The sequence below is a fragment of the Microcebus murinus genome, chromosome 13 (genome assembly GCF_040939455.1).
Source record: "Microcebus murinus isolate Inina chromosome 13, M.murinus_Inina_mat1.0, whole genome shotgun sequence".
Taxonomy (NCBI): Eukaryota; Metazoa; Chordata; class Mammalia; order Primates; family Cheirogaleidae; genus Microcebus; species Microcebus murinus.
This window is the reverse complement of record NC_134116.1, coordinates 59,049,915-59,067,133: the sequence shown is the minus strand read 5'-3', so window position 1 is coordinate 59,067,133 and position 17,219 is coordinate 59,049,915. Positions and strand designations below refer to the sequence as shown.

General features: G+C 39.0%; 1 protein-coding gene across 6 annotated transcripts in view; it reads left to right on the top strand.

The window, feature by feature from the left end:
- ENOX1 (ecto-NOX disulfide-thiol exchanger 1) overlaps nucleotides 1–17,219 on the top strand; it is a 511,925-nt gene that overhangs the window by 177,227 nt on the left and 317,479 nt on the right. Inside the window, exon 1 of one of the 6 annotated variants that reach the window (XM_076009421.1) lies at nucleotides 2,708–3,938. The exons of the other annotated variants lie outside the window; for them this stretch is intronic. The gene's annotated coding sequence lies outside the window, so the exon portion shown is untranslated. Of the gene's footprint in view, nucleotides 1–2,707; nucleotides 3,939–17,219 lie in introns of those variants that run through there. 6 annotated transcript variants of the gene reach the window in all.

Here is a 17,219-nt window from a genome sequence, read left to right as displayed (position 1 = left end):
GTTAGTCTCTTCCTTTTGTCCTTTCCTCTTTTCTGCCATGTGAGGACACAGGGCTCCGCCCCTTCAGAGGATGCAGCAACAAGCTGCCATCTCAGAAGCAGAGACTGGACCCCTGCCAGACACTGCCCCTGCTATCTAATCTCAAAATATTTTCATTATCCCAAAAGGAAACTCCCCACCCCTCTCTCCCCAGCCCCTGGCAACCACTTCTTGTTATATTTATTTCTTCAGTGCCTTATATAATACTTACTTCAGAGTAAGTGATTAATAAATTTTTATTGGAATAATGGGTGAATTCTGAATTCTGAAGGGGGAAGACTTTTATTTAAATTGCTTTATTTATCCACACTATTTCGGACTGACCACATGTGCCAGGCAGCCGGCTGGGTACAGAGCATAGAGCAGAGAACAAAATAGGTTCCTGCCTCCATGGAGTTTATAATCTAACCCAGTTCTGTCCAACGAAATATTATGTGATCCACATATGTAATTTAAACTTTCTAGAAACCACATATATTAGTTTCCTGCTGCTGCTGTTACAATTTCCACAAACTAGTGGCTTAAAACAACCTAAATTTATTTTTTTATGCTACTAAAGGTCAGAAGACTAACATTGGTCTCACTGGGCTAAAATCAAGTTTTCGGCAGGGCTTTATTCCTTCTGAAGTAATACATACTAAGTCTGCCAAATCTGATGTGAGTTTTACACTAAAGCACATTTCAATTTGAACTAGGCACATTTCAAGTGCTGGGTAGCCACATGTGGCTTATGTCTACCACATTGGTCATCATAGACACTGGGGGATAGAGAGACATTGAAAAAGTAATTCCAAATGTGATATGTGTCAAGAAAAAGTACAGAGTCCTGCAAGATTATACTCTAGGAAATCCAACCTCATGGCGAGGTGTCAGAAGTTTTCCTAGAGAAAGTAGAAACCTGAATGGCAAATGGATTGTGTCTTAAAAGCAGAAGAAAAGGTTACATTTTCCTCTCTTCTCCCAGTTTAAAACCCTGAGATAGCTTCTGTGGTCCTATGGCAGAAGTCCATGGAAAGGATTTTGTACCCATCTCAGTAGGGAAGTGATGGGATTGGATATGCATTTCTTTCATTAATTTTTTTTTGAAACAGAATCTCACTCTGTTGCTTGGGTTAGAGTACAGTGGCATCATCATAGCTCACTGCAACCTCAAACTCCTGGGCTCAGGCTACCCTTCTGCCTCAGCCTCCTGAGTAGCTGAAACTACAGGCATACACCACAATGCCCAGCTAATTTTTCTATTTTTTGTAGAGATGGGGTCTTGCTCTTGCTCAGGCTGGTCTGGACCTCAAGCGATCCTCCCACCTCAGCCTCCCAAAGTACTAGGATTATAGGCGTGAGCAACTGCACCTGGATTGAATATGCATTTCTCTTAGACAATTACTCCAGCTGCCTTTAAGGTTTCATTTTCTTCATTCTTAACATTTCTCCCTGAGTTATGTTGTTAATTGAAAAAAAAATTTTGTTTCATTATCTTCTCTTACAAGTTTCTCATCAGACCACAGGGTCAGTACATTTCAATGGAATATAAATTATTCCACTTCTTAATCTTTAGAAACTTGTATATTGCATTATATTTCTAGGATGTGCTTTTATTCTCCCTTGCCCAGGCACTTACCTCCTAAATATAATTCATCATGATTGTCATGCCACTGGTGTTGGTTGAGTTTACAGAAGAGGAACCTGGAGTCAAATTTCCAAATGACTAGACAAGTATTTTATTGGGCGAGGAGAACCACAGCTGGAAATTTGCTAAATTACCAAGGAATGTGTGTCTTATTCTTCTGGTAACAATTCTAGTCCTGTTGTTTTGAGCCTCTGGGATAAATGGAAGCTGTTATGAACCACACTATAAAAGCAACTTGTACTATGATCCTCTTGAGAAGTATTTAAGGATTGATGGGTCAGCAGGAACGCAGAGGCTCTTCCTAGGAACAGTTTAATAAAATTGATTTTACATGGTTGGAAGGTGTGGACTGAACGCTGCTTACTGCAATCTGCTGTGTCACTTACCTCTGTCCAGAGAGCAGCTGATGTATTTTCCATCTGTCAGGGGCAGGCCATGGAGGGTAGAGAAATCAGAAGTAGTGTGCTTTCCTGAGATTTGCCTGGTTTGTTTTCTGAAAACCTTCTAACTTTGGAAAACTTTCCTCTCAGAGATCACCTGGGAAGCAGGTAATGGTTACTTCCTTTTCCAAGGAGGACTAAGAGATTTAAGGTGTCAAGTGGAGTCAAACTTCCCAATAGTCCTCATTAAAGCATCCCTGGAGAAAACCCTGTGCCAGGCCTCTGCCTCCTTTTAGGAGGTCTTCACAGGGATTTGTGTTCAGGGAAGTTAAATATTAAAGGACCAGGCGATTCACTCCAGACTTGACACTTGTACCTTTTCTTCCCTGATCTAAAATGCTCTTTAATTGTAAGTGTTTAAACTTTGAATTCATGCTTAAGTGAACTTTAACCTAAACCTTTTAAATCAAGAAGCTCCTGAAAATGTTTGGAAGTGTGTCTTGTGCTGTTTCTCCTTTGCTGCTGTCCCTAACCCACCTTGCTCACCTCTGAACCAGTCAAGGAGAGGCTTCTCCTGAGTCATCTGGATTCATCTTCTGTATTCCCTAACGTATTTGTTTTGTCTCATCTCTGTTCCAGACCCCGCTTTGAAGAAACATTGACGGGGGAAGGAAACAGAATATACAGCTTTAACTAGTCCATTTCCGTTCCTATCACACTTCGATGTGATTCACAGTTCCTAGAGCCTTAAGTAGGTAGAGGAAGAGTGCAATCTGTGACTTGCCATACGGATTCCAGTCATTGCGGGGAAATCTTGAATAACTCGATTCTCCACACCCGGTGTCTCTGCAGTGAATCCTTGTAAACATCCATGCAGCCATTCCTGAAAGTCTCCTACTATGATAAAGTATGTTTGCAGGAAACCAATGGTTTCTCTTGACTGATAATGCAAGCATGACAGGTGTTTAAAGAGCACAGACATTTTGACTGGGATTAAAGTGGAAAACAAAAGTGTGTGCTTTAGTCATCCATTGAAGTTTTAGAATTCTGAGTATTCTTCCACCTTTCATAATTTCGGTTTACAGTGAATTACAAAGATTAAAAACTTTGGCAACAGTATGCATGACACACACATTAAATCATTTCTGTTAATGTCCTCTAAGCATTGATTTTTAACCCAAAACATTAATTTTAGTACGAATTAATGCATTGTACATTGAAGGTCAGGTGGCAAAGTGAGTATATACCATTACGTGCTCAGGTTGGCAGGATTCTTTCATTTGTAGAACCTGCTGACAATACCGTGCTTTTTACTAATTGGATGGGAAAAGCTGTTTGGTGGTTTGCTTTCCTGATTGGCATCTTTATAACCTGTTAGGACCCCTGCCTACCTGAAAAGTCCTTCACATGGCCTCTTGTTTTTTCCTATCAGATTGACATATATATTATTACATTTTAAATAGCACTTAGTCTGTCATATGCAGCATTAGCCTTGAGGATTTGCAGTCCATGTTGTAATTTTGAGAAGGAAAATTGGTTAAATGACAGGAGAAATATGGCAGTTCATGAACAAAATTCTTTCTGAGTTACGTTTCCTGTTCTAGTCATCCATATCCCTGTCACTAACCTCATTAGGTCAAGGGCTTAAAGGCATTTTGTATAGAATTGGCACATTTTACCATGTGAGCAGTGATTTTCCTTTCTGTTTTGGGAAGCAGTAGTTTTCAAATACCTCTAATTTTTAACATGAAAAATTAATATTGCACAATGCATTTTGCCTCAGGAAGACTTCAACACTGGATGCTGAAGTTTGTATCACTTTTCCCACAAGTCTGAGAACTCAAAGTTTTACCAGCCGCTATAAAGATCAAGCAATTTAATTAACTTCTGTGGTAGGACTGTTTTTTAAATTTATTTTGGGGGGAGATGTTATTCTTTTACTTGTTCTAAAGTTATCAGGCATCTGGTGGTGAACAGTATATTAATACTATGCTATGAGTTTGAATCTTTAAGGAATGTTCCTTTATTGGAATAATAATGGAAAAAATAAGCCATGTTTATATTGAGTGGGGAGTATGGAATGAAACATCTGTAGCCCTCCATGGATGTCTGGGTAACATACTTACAGGGTTGTGCTGCCAGTTTACATCTGGAATAGTTCATCACTATTAAACAGATGCTGGTGTGAACTAGGTCATTGTAGCGGCTGGGCATGAGAACACACAAATTTCTTTATTCTTGAAGTGATAGCCATTACATTTTATTCTTGCTAATTTTGACAATGTCACCCTGTCTCTGAAATATGAATACATGTATGCTAGCAAGTCTTGGAGGCATCTAGAAGTAAAAAAAAATTTTTTAAAAGCCACAAAGGATTTATAAAACACCACTTCTATGGTACAGACAAATAACTCTCTTGATATTGGAATTGGAGAAAGGGATAGGTGTGAGGGTGCATGGGGTTCTGACATAGACACTTCTGTGTGCATTCTTGGTTGAAGACACACAGAAGGGTACTAATTCATAGAGGTACATCAGTCCTGTGAAAGGAGAAATCACTGAGATAAGAAATTAAACAGCATTAGGACATGAGGCAGTGACATTCAGTGAGTTCTTGTGACCAGCAGTCATTAGCTTGCAAACCTCCTATTAGTTTTCCATGCTTGATGTGATTTCCTTGACCAAGCAGGGAGTCTTTGGAGCACTACTAGCTGTTATTATCACACAAGTTATTGTTTCTTTCTGGAATGCCTTATATTTTTAGTACCAATGAGATCCTTCACTGTCCCCATTGCCTCTAAAAATTTAAAGAGAATAAAAAAATGATAATTTATATTTGTCCCAAAGGTAATGAAGTGACTCAGTGATATCTGTGAGGAGATGATTTTAAATTTCATGTCTTATGCAAGAGGTGATTTTTATGTGAAAATTGCAAGAACTGGCCTCAGGGATAACCAGATAATTATCCCTCTAACAGCAGGGATAGATTCCAGGAGGATTATAGCTGAAAGCCGTGGCAGATCAGCTATGCCTTTGTGAATTGTGGTTGCCACAACATAGCAACTGATGCACGCCATGGAGCACACCTTACTTCTACCTCTGGAGAGCACCCACCAGGGACCTTGTGAATCTCAAAAGGCAGATGAACAAAGATTTCCTGTGGAAGAATTTAGTGCAGGGCTGACTTAGATTTTTGTTTACAACAGCAGCCAAAAAAAATTGCTTTCTGCACTCTGGTCCCAGAAGGGTTCACTGATGAGTCAGAAGAAATCCATTAGCCCCTTAAACCATGTGCCATGGCTCAGTGGATCATCACTGTTTCACTGAGCCTGGAAGCCTCCCTCACCTACACTAGCCCTTGGTGTATGGAATGTTGGGAGTGGAAAGATCTTAGGGCTTCCAAAAAGCAAGAGAGCAAAATAATATTCTACCCTCCTCAGCTTGGTTAAAAGTCTCTGTTTTATTCTTTGAGCCAAACAATTCCCAGCATTTGCTTTGAAGTACTTTGTGGCTATTCATTTTTTCTTTGGGAAAATTAGGTACAAAGGTACAAAATTTATAATCTAAAGTGGGAAGGGGCTTATGTAAGCATTGAAGGAATGCTGGAATTGAGGACAATTTTTTTTCCAGCCCGTTTTTCTATCTTCCTTTTTGTTTATCTGTGCATATATATATTGTATATATGTGTATACATACATTTTTGTTCATATATAGCAGTCTTCACTTTTCTCTCAGAGAATGCTCTTGGTAAGCACCCTATGACGTCTTCATTTGTCTTCAACTTGGGAGACCTTTCTGCTTACCGATCTGTTGACCACCCACTCCTGCTTTGAATCTTCACTTCCTTTCACTTGAGCTGTGTCTGGCTCCATGCTTCTCCTGCTTGTCTGATATGTGCACATACACAGCATTAAGCAAATGTTCAGAGATTGCTGGGAGGAACTTTAGAGATCATCCACTTCAACCCCTTAATCTTTTAATTGAGGAATTGGAGGCCTTATATTTCTCTCTCTTTTCTTTTAACAATCTCCTTGAAAAGTAACTCAAGGTTTTAAGGCAATGATAATTAAGCACAGATTCTCCCCTTGAGGTCAGATCTAGTTGAGAAGAAAACATGGGAGTCAGATAAATGGAGCGCACCCTGTGAGCTTTATTGCCAGCGTGGCTGAATTGAAGAATGACTTACGTCTGTGACCACGTGGGCTGCTTTAATACAGCCCCTGTGATGTCAGCTACCCCCAGTTACAGGCACAGCTGGATAGCCCTTGTCCTCTCCAGCTGTGGCAGGCTGTTTAAGGCACAACAAGATTCTGTTCTTTTCATAAATTTAAGAGAGTAAGGTGATGAGCTGGACAAGTTTAGTTCCTTCTCCCAAATTCAAACATCAGATAAATTATTTTTTCCCAAGGAGAAGTGAATGAGAACACAGAGACTGTATTTTCTTTTGGGGTGGATATTCTTTCTGCTTTTTAGAAACACAAGGAATGGAGGAATAAGCATTCATCACCAATAGGAATAGCAGAACCATTTTCCTAAGGACATCTTGCCTAAAATATAAAACATGTAGAGTGTTGCAGTAGGAAGAGTAGAATCTTTCCCGCTTTGCTCATTGAGTAATTCCTTCTCACCACACCTTTCTACGCTCCTTCCCACCCAGACAGCCTCTGAAGGCCGCCTGCTCAAGCTGTGGTTTCTGTGAAGAGTCGGGATGAAGGCCCACATTCACCTCCCTCTGACTCACTGCAGTCTGTTTTCCTGGTCTTTTCCCTCCACTGAAATGCGCTCAGTGGTGTCTTGCCTTGCCCTGCACACCCCTCCCCACAAATTCTGAAGTCCCTCCTTGTGATCCCAAGTGATCCCACTTGACCATGATGAAACACGGATGTGGTTGATACCCCTTCTTTTAAATTTTTAATGCCTTTGGCCTCTCAGGTCCTCTAGGTTCTTCCTTATCATTGTCCCCAATCTCAGTATCTCTCCATGTTCTTCACGCGCCCTTAAATTTTGGGCCACGTTTTGGATGATGTGTAGGGTTCTTTTCTTGCCACTTTTTCTTGTCTTTCATTAGGTCCTCTTCGTCCATCTACGGCTTCCGCTCCCATGTCTGGGCTAATGACTACCAGATGACTGTCTTCTGTTCCAATCCCCTCTCTAGCTCTCGCCCAGATCTCCCAACTTCCTGGCTTCTGGGGCACATCTAACTGGGACTTTGAAACTTGAATATCTCCACATGATACAAATTACATTGCACAATACAATCTGCTCCTATTTTTCACCCCCTTCCTTGGTTAATGTTATCACTATTCCCTTTGCTTCCCAAATAGAAAACCTTCAGGGTATCTGTAGTTATATTCAACGTGTCCTAAACTGTGCTAGGTGCTAAGAAAACAGAGACAAATTAGGACCAAGTTCCTGTTCTGTTCTCGGCCAGTTCACAGATATTAATTTAAACTAACAAAGCACAGGATTGGTACAATTATAGAAATATTTATGGGAAAGGTACAGAGCTAACCCAGAGAAGGGGATGATTTACTTTCTCCGGGGTATGGTGTGGGGTAATTTATGAACTTGGTGTTCAAAACCAAGTTAGAATTTGTCAGACAAAATAAAAAAGCAAAAACACCACGTGAAAACATGTAAAACTTTAGAAACATCCCTGTCTGGTGAGGGAGCTATAGGGCCTATTCTTGGAGAACGAGGACTGATGGTGTGAAGTGGAGCAAGACTGCAGGGACTAGATGGAGGAAGATCGTTTTTGTACTGCCGAGGAGCTCACTCTTAGTACTCCAAGAAAAGATTTTAATACAGGAAGAGGCCTTATATTAGTCTGTCTCCCCATGCAGTGATGCCAGGGGACCTTCCTTCTCTGAGAGTCTCACTGGGAGTATATTTCCTCTAAACCCATGGGTTAAGGAATCTAAGGTCGGTGAGCCAAAGCAAAGAGTCTAAGGTCTTGACCCAGGGAACAGAAAGCAGAGAATAACTGGTAAATTGATTAATAAAGGTGTCATGGGTCTGTCTGTCCATCTATGTTTTCCTTCCTTCCTCCCTTCCTCCTTTCCTCCCTTCCTCCCTCCCTCCCTTTCTCCCTTCCTCATGGTAGTTTTTATATATTTATATGGCATGCCTTATAACAGAGTAGTCACAATAAAAAAACAGGGTGGAAAAGGCAACCATGGTCCACAGGAAAGGTCATTTTAATAGCGGTGTGGCTTGGAAAGGGGTGGGGCTGTAGGCAGGAAGACACTTTAAGGGTTTATTGAAGTATTTCAGATGAAAGGTAAGTGAGTAGATGAATACGTTTATATCTAAGGGCACACAGCTAGTTACTATTACCTATTTTGTTAAAGCTTCTTATTCAAGGAGTCTTAAGCCATTTTGCATAAAACGAAAGTTTCAACAAACGTTTATTGATTACTGACATGTTCTGTGAGACCTCAGAATTCCCCAGTCCAGCCCATCAGTACATGAGTGGATTAATAAAATGTGGTGTGTGTATACGATGGAGTACTATTCAGCTTTAAGAAACAGTGGTGATCTAGCACGTCTTATAATATCCTGGATAGAGCTGGAACCCATTCTACTAAGTGATGTATCTCAAGAATGGAAAAACAAGCACCACATGTACTCACCAGCAAATTGGTATTAACGGATCAACACTTCAGTGGACATATAGGAATAACATTTATCAGGTGTTGGGGGGGGGACAGGGGCAATATACGTAACCTTAACATTTGTACTCTCATAATATGCTGAAATAAAAAAATAAATTAATTTAAAAAAAAGAATCCCCCAGTCCTGCACCTGTAGCTAGCAGACGTCATTAGGTTGCACTTTGCCACCATGCACAGCCTCAGAATTCTTCTCCAATCAGACCCCTAGACAGATACTTGAAATAGACAAAAATAGGCTTTTGAAATGAAATGCTTACCTTCTTGTGTTTAGTCTCATCAATAGAATGAGTTTTAAAAACTTAATCATTGTGGAGATAAAAATAATAATTATACTAATGGACCCAAATCAAATTAGTGTAGGAACTGAGCTTTGGCAGACCCAGAAAATACAACTCTGTTCACTTTCTTACCCATTGGCAAAAAAAAGAAAAAAGAAAACACAACTCTGGAGTTTTAGGACCTGCTCTAGACAAAAGAACGGCTGAGCCTGGAATTGGTGACTGTGTGTATGGGTGTGTTATTGTAGGAGTTTGGTTCTTTCCTAGTTGTGCTTCTCTCTCTTTTCTCAACTTGTCATCTGACTTAACCCTTAGAAGCTCAAGTGGGGTGGGTGGAGCAACACATCGTAATGTGTCTGACAGGAGGTTATCATGGTGACACTGGTTTGGTTAAAGTGTGATTTTCTCACACTTAGTGACAGAAAAGACCAGAGGAGCCTCTGACTTTCTTCCAAGGCCACCCTGACATGGTTGCTGAGGACAGCTCTTCTTTGGCAAAAGCTGAAAATTTTAAGGCAGATATTGTATGTTCTTAACATGTGTTATTCTCTGTGGACAGTGTGCCTTGTGCCTGCCGGCTGCTTAGAAGGTTTCTTACATACCAGGGAAGGGGAAAAATGGTTTCTGGATTAGCCTTTTGAGACAAAGCATTTATTTATCTGACACCTTTTATCAAAATATTGTGGCTGTAGTTATATACTCTCCCATGTCACTCAAGTTTTTAAATAATAGTGCCACTTGTCAAAGAATTGAAAAAAGAGCGTTATTCTATCACAAAGAAAGATTCATCACCTAGGGATTTTTCATATTATGTTTTGAAAGCATTACAGATCAGTATTTTTATAGTAGGGGAGCATTTTCTGTGGTTTTTAGAGACGCAAAGTAAACATCTATAAATGTCAGGAAGCTTTAAAACCCAAACAGGCTGTAGTCTCATTAGAGAGCAGTCTGGCTAGAATTCACAAATTGAAATATCCTGCCATAAAATTTATTGTAAACAAGAAACTAGGAAAAGGCATGTATGCAATTCAATAAATAACAAGCTCAGGGTTTCTAGCTTGTTAAATGCAAAGATATTTGAAGTTACATAATCATACCGTGACTCATGTTATCAGGATTTACGGATCTCCTTTATAAATTCTATTTCTCTTCCTCCAGACTGTGTGAAGGGGGCAGAGTAGACATGCGGGTCATCTCCTGACCCCTCCTCTGCAAAGCATTTGTCTATCTGTGCCTCAGTTCCTTTCCTCTAAATTGTGGGCATTTGTGAGTCTCATTCTCCTTCTTTTCATAAACATATAAAGATTAATCAATTAATTGTCAGGCCATATGTAGACAGGGGTGAAAGGAACTTTGAGTTACATTAATCATTTTAGGCAATTAAAAATATTTTTTTTAACAAAATGACTTTTAGCAAGCAGTTTGTTTATTGAATATGATTTTGTCCCATTTTAAAGCACATGGAACATTTAAAACTAGTATAGAAAGGCTGGATAAAAGGAAGAGTGATAGAACTCATTGGGCTGAAGAGCATATTATTTTTAAAACAATAATAGAGGTAAAATGAGATAACAAAAAATGAACACTGATGTGGGAAAAAAGCACTTGATGCTGCTGTATTAAAATGTGTTACTTGATCACTATTCAAATATAGTAGAAAATAGTTTAATGAAGATGTCCTGATATTGACCTTCCTATAAAGGATTTGGTGACATGATTTTTACTCCAAGCTTCTAGGCCATTAATTATGCTATCAGGTTTTAGTTGTATTTTTTTTCCTCCATTTGTTCTGGTGAGTTATAAAAAAAAAGTTCTTGAAGAGACCAATCAGGAATTGGCATGGAGACATTTTGTTCAAATTAAAAATAAAAAATTGATTTCTTGGATGGAATAACATTTTCCATTGGCTATCTCTATTTCTGGGAGGGTAGCTTGTTCTGCTTATTCTCATTTTAGATGATCTGGCCCTGGTCACTGAAAAAAAATAACAATAGGGCTTTAGCCATAAGAATTGCCATAATAAACCAACTCCAAAAATAATAACGGTGTGCGCTTTTACATTTTACAGTAGTTTACAATTTGCAAAGCATTGTCACACATGTAAACTTTTAAACTCATTTAGAATATAAGTATTATTCCATAAATCATTAAACTTTTCTTCTGAGGGTGGAGACAATGTCTCATAATTATTCTCTTCTCAAATGATACTAGCCCAGATAACTCAAAGCTCTTAGTTTCTAGTCTATGTTCTTTTTCTTTCAGAAATAATACTTTATTCCCCAAATAACCAGTGTTCCTTCTGTATTGCTGAAGATAGAAATATTTTTTAAAATCACATTCCAACAGAAGATAGACATGCCATTGCCATTGAGAATAAGTGTTTGTATATTCCACACCCAGAAATAAAATACATTTATTCACCCTGAGTGTTTGTCTTCCTTAGAAATACTAGTAGAATAGAATTCATAAGATATAATAAATATAAAATTCATTGATTTATACATTGGTGGTTTGCCTTAAAATGACTATTCCTGAAGTGTCAAAATACCTAGAATTTGTGGCCAAGTTTGTTGAGTTTTACCCCATATGATTGTGGAATAATCATCCTTTTCAAGAAAGCAATATGACCTCACAGAGAAATTTAGTCTTATTATTGGAAGATTTAAAAAAATAATCTAGCATCATATATACTCTAGCATATTAATGCATGCAAATAAATAACAAATAGGAAAAAAATGTAAACACTAACATCCCCAGAGAAACTTACTTTTATATTCAACGTTTGTATAGGAAAGCATAATTTTAATGGCAAAAACATTTAGTTGAAACTTGGCTCAGGAAAACAAACATTTCTTAAATTTCCTATTGTCAGTTATCATCAATCACAAATTATTTTGCTACTGTAATATACATGGTGGTTACAAAGATTAAGCATTTAAAAACAGGCTAACAAATAAAATAGAAAAATCTTGTTAAACATTGCTGTAATAGTTGAGATTCATTTTCTATCCATCATGGTTTTGTTTTATTTTTCAGAATGATCCTAAGGGATATTTACTAGGTTGGCTTGGTGGGTTTTTTTGTTTGCTTGTTAGTTTTTTAACATAAATCTTAAAAGATTAGTGATACACACTAGCAACTATCCTAGTTCCCCTGTTCTTGATTGGCACAGAGCCTACCTTTAGATTTTTCTGCTGTTCCCAGTTGATTTTGTCCATAACGCTAATTTGGAAATTCACAAAGTGAGGAAACAAAAGACAGGAATCTTTCCTTAACTAAACAAATGATACTAAAATTCTGTGGAATGGATTGAAATACCCCACCCCGGTCCCTAGAGTGTGCCTTTGTGGGGACAGGTGCTGTGAGCCCCAGTTACCCTGTCCTCACATCAGGCTCTTGTGATCCCAAGGCTCCAGCCTGGATTCGTGAGAGAGCCCCAGGCCGCGGGAGCTTCTCAGCCTTAGCCTCATGTTCTGTGTGTGGAGAGCTGAGGAGCTACTAAACCTCTGGCAGCCAACAAAAGGAAGGAGGAGATGAGTGCTTGATGTCCAAAGATGGAATCCAGAATCGCTTTTTGCTTAGGACCTGTTTCCCTGGCACTCACCCTCAACTTGGCTCCAGCCTCAGGGCCCTTCCTTTTGTTCTGTGAACACATCCACCACTTTCCAGCCTCAACGTCTCTGCTCTTGCTGTTCTCCCTACCAGGGACTTCCTGTCACTTATCATCTGTCTTTTCATTCAGCTATCAATTCAGATGTCCTTTCCTCAGAGTGGCCTTCCACCCCATGACAGCACTCACTTTTATTTTCTGCCTAGCACTTGTCACTGTCTGAAGTAATTTCATTCATCTGTTTGTTGATTTTTATGCCTTGTGTTTATGGCTACTCCCCTTCCCAGCACTAAAATAGACACCTCATGAGAGTAGAAACCTTCCCTCTCTTTGTTCATCACCCTCTCTTAAGACAGGTGTGGACCGTGGTAGGAATGCATCCAATGGTCATTGACTGAGCTAACGGCTGAGATTTATGACAGTACCAGGACTCTGCCTGAGCAGCATTTGTGGTCAGGCAGCAGGGACCAGCCTGGAAACTCTTCTGTCCTGTACAGCAGGATTTCTAAAGGAGAGGGGGTTCTCTTTTTTAATATTTGCCTTACAGATAACTTTTGGCCATAACTTTCCTTTCTTAAGTTGGGGATTATTCTCTAATAATAGCTGATTCGGTTTATTAGTTGAGATCAAAGACTAAGTAAACATTTTTTTTTAATTTAAATAAACAGAATTTGAGATGTTTGAGAGGATAACCCCTTAGCAATCTATATTTTTAAAGAAATTCCCTTCTTCTAGCCAAACACAGCCTTTCACTGCATGCCCACTAGTTTACTCATTGTCCCTAAGGTAACTAGTGTTTTTGTAAGGCTCTTCCCCACTTTTGGAATACACACAACACTTATCTTTGCTTATTTTAGGCCTCCTACTCAAATCCTGTCTACTTCTCACTGCATTTAGTGACTGCTCCTTTGGGATTTTCTTTTCTGTGGTCATATAGTACTTGCTTATCTGTTGTAAGGCTTATTGGACTTAATCACACTCTAACTTACATTGTTGTCTATATTAATTATTATTACATTGGTAGGCCAGATTTATTTAAAACTTGCCACGTACATGCCAGGCACTACTCCATGTAATAACTCCTTTCACCTTACAGCAGTCCTGTGATAGTGCTGCTCTTATTATTCTGACACACTGTACCCGTCTGCATCTTAAGGATGAGGAATCTGAGGCCCTGAGATGCTAACTGGCTCTGGGTATACAGTTACCAAGTTGGATTTGCACTTTGCAGCCCTGCTTCAGGGAGCATGCTCTGCCTTCCGGTCTGCACAAGTATGGGCAAGCTCTCTGTTGGCTGGGCTCTTGCCTGGGCATTCTTGGCATACCAGTGGTGAGCGCAGTCAGTGCCCTACACAGGGTTCACCTTAGTTAGTGAGAATGATGAGGGGTAGGATGCAAAACTTGAAAATATAAGATCTAGGATAATCACTGTGAACAAAGAATCCTATGGATTTGCTGAATCCTTTTATCAATAGAATAATAATTTTCTAGGTCTGCCTTTTTGGTTATACACATTGCTGTGTCTCTCCCACTCCTCCCAGCATTGCTGGTAGGGAAGCAGAGGAAGAAATAAACGAGAACAGAAATTTTGTTTACTGCCTTTTGAGTGACTTCTAGATACAAGGAGCAAGCACTTTTAGGTCAGAATCTCAGTTGAGAATAAGACAGGAGGCTGCCAGGTGAGAAGGAACAATTTATGGAGGGCCTCTGCGACTATGTGAAACTCAAGAGGATTTTCATGAATTGGTCCTGGTGACCTTGTTACCTAAAATAAGCATCACACCTGAACAGAGCACATCATGGTTGGCACCATGCAATCTATGCTTTACAGTTACTGGTATATTTAAAATGTATTCTTTTCTAGAAGACTGTTTCCCAAACAGTATTCAAAACAAAACCCCAAAACAAAACCAGAGTCAACAGACAAATGAAAAATTAGGAAAAGTATTTGCAATACGTGTGACATATGATGGGCTAATTTCCTTGCTAAATCAAGAGCTCATATGCATCAATAAAAAGTAACAACTCAATAGAAAACATAAGTAAAGAATATGAATGGGCAGTTCAAAGAAAAATACAATGCCTCACAAACATGGCCTCATTAGTGATGGAAACAATTTTAAAATAAGGTAGTATTTTTCAGTTGTCAATTGAAAACAACTTAAACAGTTAGTACCATCCAGTGATGGTGAGAAGTTGTTATAATGTTGGAAGGAGTGTAGATTGGAAAAATATTTTTGAAGGAGTTTTAGTTCTATCTATACCAGGTAGGAAACTGTAATTGTAGGGAAGCATATTGCAATTGCTTATTTTTTGTAATAACTAAAATGCAGAGGTAGCCTAAAAGTATACCAACAGGAATATAGGTATTATAGGATACCTGTTCAATAACATACAATGTAGCCATTAAAAAGAACAAACAGATCTATGCCAATGATATGGAACAATGCTCAGGAATAGTATATAGAGTATGAGCTCATTTGAATAAAATAGCAAGTGTTTCTATATAGCTAAAGCATATACCAGCAAACTTGCAAATATGCAGATACATTTGTTTGTATATATGTGGGCTGCACACGAAACTTTTATAGTTATTATCTCTAGAAAGTGAGACTGGGCATAGGGAAGCTGACATTTCTTAGTCTTTTGTACTAGTTGAGACTTTTAGTTTAAACATATCTTAAAGAAAAACCCTCATTAGAGTATACTTAAAGCACTTTACTAGAGGAGGTTATGTTTTAGTATTTTTATTTTTTATTTTATTTTTTATTAGAGACAGGGTCTCACTCTTGCTTATGCTGGTTTCTGACATATTATTTCTGTTAGAAAATAAGTTTCTTTAGTTATAGAACATTTTGCTAACCTATTCCATGACTAGATGGTTTCTATATGGTTCTTCTCCTACTATATTGCCTTTGGCAACTGACTTGAAGGAAAAAAAAATCCACATGTTCTCTGTATTTAAGGTCCCTGTTCTCTTGTTCATAATTTTGGATAGTTATGATTTGGGATAACTTATGTACACCTCAAAAACAATAAAAGAAGCACATTAAAATAAGTACTTCTTTTCAGAAGTTGTTTAAATCTGCAGTTTGGGGCTTGGGGTCCATAGATTTAGTTTTAAATCCCTCTGAATCCCATATTGTCTTTCATGTCACACAAACATGAGGTTGTGCACAGAATACTGGATTCTAGTGAAGTTTATAAAGAGCCAAAGGACAAAAGCAGTTCTAAATAAAGAAGAAAATTTAGCACTGAAAATAAGAAAAGAGTTTAAAAACACCAAATAAGGGCACATGTGTTTGGAGGGGACATTTTTGTGACCTGTGTGCCTCACATATTTGTGGAGTCAGCAGGCCACAGGGCATGTCTGACTCTAACTGCTGTTCCCCTGCTTCCTTGTACATGCACAGCTGAGTTCTACTGAGACCTTCCAGATGTGTGTGAGTACTGCATTGAACTGAGAAAGTCTCTAGTGACATATTTTTACCCTGTTTGTGACACCCTTTTTGTTACGGAAGCCAAATGGTTTGCAGAGAAGATGGGTGAAGAATTGGGAGACTGAGGAAAAGAGAAGAGTTTTCTCATGTTGCATTGTCTTCTTTAAGGGGACAAAGTGTGGGAGAGGATGTAAGTAGAGGGTTAAGAGGGTTAAGTGGCAGAAAAGAAATACTCTTTTATCAAAAAGTTATCTCCAAACCAGCTGGTAAAAGAAAGTCTGACACTTAAAAAAAAAAAAAAAAAAAAAAAACAAATCCAATAGGTTTCTTATAAAAATCTACCTTTTTAATCTATCTTTTGTTGACTTCCCATCTATAATTTGCGATAATGACCCATTTTCCCCTTTATCTGGAAGACTGGGAAAAAAATAAGAAAACTAATGAGTTGTCCAATCCATTTAGTGTTGAAAGGCGTAAGTGTCTCCTTGTCACAGAGGCAAAAATAAATAAATGAAAACCTGCCAGAGCAACTAAAGCAAATAGTGATTAATTCACTGTAATCAGGGTTAGAAACACTGGATTTTCCCGGACGCCAGCACAAACCTAGACCCATCCTAGAAACATTCCGGCTCCTTCAGAGTACCATGCTAGGATTACCATCCAGTACTTTGGAGTACCATCCAGTCTTGCTATGCCTCAAGGAAGTGAACAACCAGCTAATTGTTTTCAAATTAACTGCTCCTTGAACAAGGACACCCAGAGGAATAGTTCAGACTGAAGAATGCAAAATTCTTCCAACCAGTGAAGCCCCATCATCAACACAACAGCCGATGGCCTTTCTACTGAGAGTAGTAGTCAGAAAGGTGCTTATTGGGGAGGAGAAAGGGCAGCTGCCAACTAGAAGCTGATTGCCTAGTAAAGACATTTCCCCATCTCCCCGGAGGTACCCAGAGCAGTGGGTGCTGCCTTCTTGGTAACTCTGCACCATGTTGGTTTGGTCTCCCAGCTCTCAGAATGTGCCACAGAAGCAGGTAACATCAGCTGAAGGTGCAACTCCCATGGACAGGACCTCCTCCAACTCTTCTTGTGATTTCCCTCAGTAGGACACTGGGCCTAGATTTGCTCCAACTTCATAATGGAGGAGATAGTGTGAATGTGGAAGAAAATCTGT